This window comes from Ahaetulla prasina, chromosome 6 (genome assembly GCF_028640845.1).
Source record: "Ahaetulla prasina isolate Xishuangbanna chromosome 6, ASM2864084v1, whole genome shotgun sequence".
Taxonomy (NCBI): domain Eukaryota; kingdom Metazoa; phylum Chordata; class Lepidosauria; order Squamata; family Colubridae; genus Ahaetulla; species Ahaetulla prasina.
In genome coordinates, this window is record NC_080544.1 from 98,863,527 (window position 1) to 98,868,386 (window position 4,860).

The following is a 4,860-nucleotide window of genomic DNA, read 5'->3' on the forward strand; positions in this document are numbered from 1 at the left end:
GCTCTATATTTAACTATGGGTTAGTCTACGGTTCAAAGAATCGTACAAATGAAGAAATGTTGAGATTAAAAAGGCAGAAAAGTACAGGGAATTTTTGAGAGAAATGACATTTTATTCTACAAAATGGGTGAAGAGGACAAACAGAATTTCAAATGAGGCAATGCTGTCAGGAATATTGTAGAAATTTGTATGGAATGATCATGAGAGATGAAAGGAGTGGAATTGCAATGAGTGCTATAAAGGGATACCAGAAGAATAAAAAAAAATCTTGAAAACAGAATAAACAAAATTCCAGTCCTCATTTATTAATACATTCATTGAAATGGTGGTTCTGTGAATTCTTGAACTTCTTTCACTCAAGTTGCTTAACTGAAAGTATTATGTTCTGGGTAAAGAATGGAGGTGAGGCCAGAATGATATCTAACAACTCTTTATTCCATACTGCCTGTGAGGCAACTGTTGCTCCCCGGCTGACACACCTCCTTTTATAGAGAAGCTGATCAGCCCACAACCAATCAGGAGAGAGTATTTTCCCGCTCCAACAGAGGACCAGACTGAGAACTTCAACTGACAACTATATAGAATAGATTAGAATAGAATAGAATAGGATTTTATTGGCCAAGTGTGATTGGACACACAAGGAATTTGTCTTGGTGCATATGCTCTCAGTGTACATAAAAGAAAAGATACGTTCATCAAGGTACAACATTTACACAGTTGATGATCAATATATCAATATAAATCATAAGGATTGCCAGCAACAAGTTATAGTCATACAGTGATAAGTGGAAAGAGATTGGTGATGGGAACTATGAAACGATTAATAGTAGTGCAGATTCAGTAAATAGTCTGACAGTGTTGAGGCAATTATTTGTTTAGCAGAGTGATGGCCTTCGGGAAAAAACTGTTCTTGTGTCTAGTTGTTCTGGTGTGCAGTGCTCTATAGCGTCGTTTTGAGGGTAGGAGTTGAAACAGTTTATGTCCAGGATGCGAGGGATCTGCAAATATTTTCACGGCCCTCTTCTTGATTCGTGCAGTATACAGGTCCTCAATGGAAGGCAAGTTGGTAGCAATTATTTTTTCTGCAGTTCTAATTATCCTCTGAAGTCTGTGTTGGGTAGCAGAACCGAACCAGACAGTTATAGAGGTGCAAATGACAGACTCAATAATTCCTCTGTAGAACTGAATCAGCAGCTCCTTGGGTAGTTTGAGCTTACTGAGTTGGCGCAGAAAGAACATTCTTTGTTGTCCTTTTTTAATGATGTTTTGATGTTAGCTGTCCATTTGAGATCTTGCGATATGATAGAACCCAGAAATTTGAAGGTTTCTACTGTTGATACTGTGTTGTCAAGTATTGTGAGAGGTGGAAGTATGGAAGGGTTTTCCTAAAGTCTACCACCATTTCTACGGTTTTGAGTGTGTTCAGTTCCAGATTGTTTTGGTTGCACCACAAGGCTAGTCGTTCGACCTCTCGCCTATATGCGGATTCCTCATTGTCTCGAATGAGACCAATCACTGTTGTGTCATCTGCGCACTTCCGTAGCTTAACAGATGGATCATTGGAGATGCAGTCATTGGTATACAGAGAGAGAAGTGGGAGAGCACACAGCCTTGGGGGCCCTGTGCTAATTGTACAGGTATTTGATGTGATCTTGCTTAGCTTCACCTGCTGCTTCCTGTTTGTTAGGAAGCTTGTGATCCACTTACAAGTCTGTTCCGGTACCTGTAGCTGGTTTAGCTTAGTTAGAAGAATGTCTGGAATGATGGTATTGAATGCTGAACTAAAGTCTACAAAAAGGACCCTTGCATAGGTCTTTGGAGACTCAAGATGTTGTAGGATGTAGTGCAGAGCCATATTAACAGCATCATCTGTTGATCTATTTGCTCGGTATGCAAATTGCAAGGGGTCTAAGAGCGGATTCATGATGGTTTTCAGGTAGGAAAGCACTAGCCTTTCAAAGGTTTTCATGACTACAGATGTTAGAGCAACTGGTCTGTAGTCATTCAGTTCCTTGATGGTGGGCTTCTTCGGCACTGGGATGATGGTAGAGCGTTTGAAGCAAGAAGGAACATAGCACATCTCTAGTGATTTATTGAAAATATGGGTGAAGATGGGGGCCAATTGGTCAGCACAGTACAATACATATGTATACATATGTATATATAATTATCTATACAATACATAACAGAAACCATTCTTTTACAAAAAACAAACCAAAACATCCATCTGACATACTATATTTTCTTTCTCACCCACCAAGAGTTGACAGATATGGATTTATATTTCTTAAAGTACTTGTAGAGGCACTTTAAGAGAAGCAAATCAAATAACAAAGAAAACTTTGTAGTTTTCCTTCCTTCCTTCCTTCCTTCCTTCCTTCCTTCCTTCCTTCCTTCCTTCCTTCCTTCCTTCCTTTTTCCAGGATCATCTTGTACAACAATCCTCTGAAATAAGTTGGGTAAAAAAAGAATGATTGCCCCTAATTCACCTAGTAATTTTCTGTAGATCTGAACCTGATTCTTTCCAAACCATGGAGGGATCCCATATTTTGGGCAAAAGCTGATTTGGTGATGAACAAAACTGCTCCGTTGGGGATAGTTTTGCCTCCCTCCCCCCATTTTTTTTTTCAAATTCAAATTCAGAAAACATTTGACTCAACACAAAATCTTACTTTGAAAGAAGCAATCATCTTATTTCTATCATAATCTTAGAGTTGAAAGATATTTAACAAGCAAATGGTATGCTTTGCAGGAAATAATATCTATCTCTGAATTATTCTGGACAATCTACCTCCCCACTCTTTATTTCCTAATTGCTGATCTGAAACAAAGTGAGTGTGTTACTAATTTTGGTTGACAGCGGAATAATGGAAGCTCTAATACCTTCTGGTACTTAAACACTTCTACTATAAACAATTCCCCCTGGATGGAGTTGCTTGGTATCTCTGTATCTTCCTGTAGGAGCAATGTCTTCTGCTTTTCAAATGCTTTTGTCTGATAAGCTGAGACAAGATGTAGAAATGATTACATTCAAAATTTCATGCTACACGATAGTAAGTGCCTCACCTGCTGGCATCATGTTTGAATGGCATGGCCCTTTTCAGAACCTGAGACATCAAAAAGCTACACTGTAATTTCATATCATATGAGGGGACACAGTGGCTCAGTGGCTAAGACGCTGAGCTTGTTGATCGAAAGGTCGGCAGTTCAGCGGTTCGAATCCCTAGTGCCGCGTAATGGGGTGAGCTCCTGTTACTTGTCCCAGCTTCTGCCAACCTAGCAGTTCAAAAGCACGTAAAAAATGCAAGTAGAAAAATAGGGACCACCTTTGGTGGGAAGGTAACAGCGTTCTGTGTGCCTTTGGCATTGAGTCATGCCGGCCACATGACCACGGAGACGTCTTCGGACAGCGCTGGCTCTTCAGCTTTGAAACAGAGATGAGCACTTCCCCCTAGAGCTGGGAACGACTAGCACATATGTGCGAGGGAACCTTTACCTTATAGGTCTCAAAGCAAAATAATCTGTATTTGTTCTTAAATGAACCAGGAGGTGGAGGTGGAAGCGAGAAGGAGAAGGAGAAGGAGAAGGAGAAGGAGAAGGAGAAGGAGAAGGAGAAGGAGAAGGAGAAGGAGAAGGAGAAGGAGAAGGAGAAGGAGAAGGAGAAGATTCGGTCCCATCATAGAATAACATTCATTTTATTTTCTAAAAACTGACTGTGAATGATGTACATGTTTAATAGTAATACCCACGTCTAGGAACTTTCTACGTAATGGACAAGTTAGCTAGATATTTCTAAGCAGTTAAAAATACAGTTTTCCAAAGGGGACTCAAGAAGTGATGTTGTTTGCATGAGGCCAGGCTTGTATACTGCCATGTCCTTATTCATGTTAAAGCAGGATTGTGAGCTTTTTAATGGTTGATATAGTTTCTGTTAAACTGCCAAGAGTCCTCCAGGATTTGCAGCAAGGTAGATAAATAAACAAAAGCTACAGAATGGGTTTCCTAAATGCATCTTAAGCAATTGGTGAAAATGATGACAATGCCTGCTGTACCTACAATGGGAGGAAATTCCGTAGCAAGAATGCCACAATAGAGAAAACACTTCACACACTACTAAATCCCTATATACTAGTAGCAGCATGCAACTACTCAAATGGTAAGCTGATTTACACTGGGTGAAACATCCAAGCCACACATGGATGTGCTCCATGGCTTCTAATGCCCTGAAGGAATAGCAACATTATCAACTTGGTTGACCTTGGAGATGAAATTTCTGACATGCCATCAATGTGATGGGATTGTCATCTTTATGTGTCAGAGGCTACGGAGCATATACAGAAAGGAATAACCTCTGCCAAATCCTCTGCAAATCCCAGGTGAATTGCAAAATCTGTTCCAGCAAAAAAAAAAAAAAAAGCTGCATATCTCCTCCTCTCTCTCTATATGGAAGGGAAATACAGAAACTTTCTTCCTTGTTCAAATGTTTGGCACGGCATAGTAGATCTATCCAGCTGCACAATTATTATAAGAGAAAACAAATGTTGTGGAGGAAAGAAAGAAGGGAAGTCAAATCAACCATTCCTTGTGATGAATTCATTCAACTTCCAGAGTATGAAACTTTGTGTCCTTTCTCAAGAATCATGGAATCATAGGGCTAGTGTCAGCTCGTAAAGCGCTCCTGGCCTGCTCTCAAGTTGCCATAGGCAGGATGGAGGAAAGCTAATGGAGCAGTATGGCAGCCACAGCCAAAAGCACTTTCCACACACATCTTTCTCAAGGCTGTATTCCAGATTACCAGAACTAGCCGGAGAGGCGTGATCTCTACAGGCCGCAAAAGTGCTCTGTTGGAGAATGTAATTT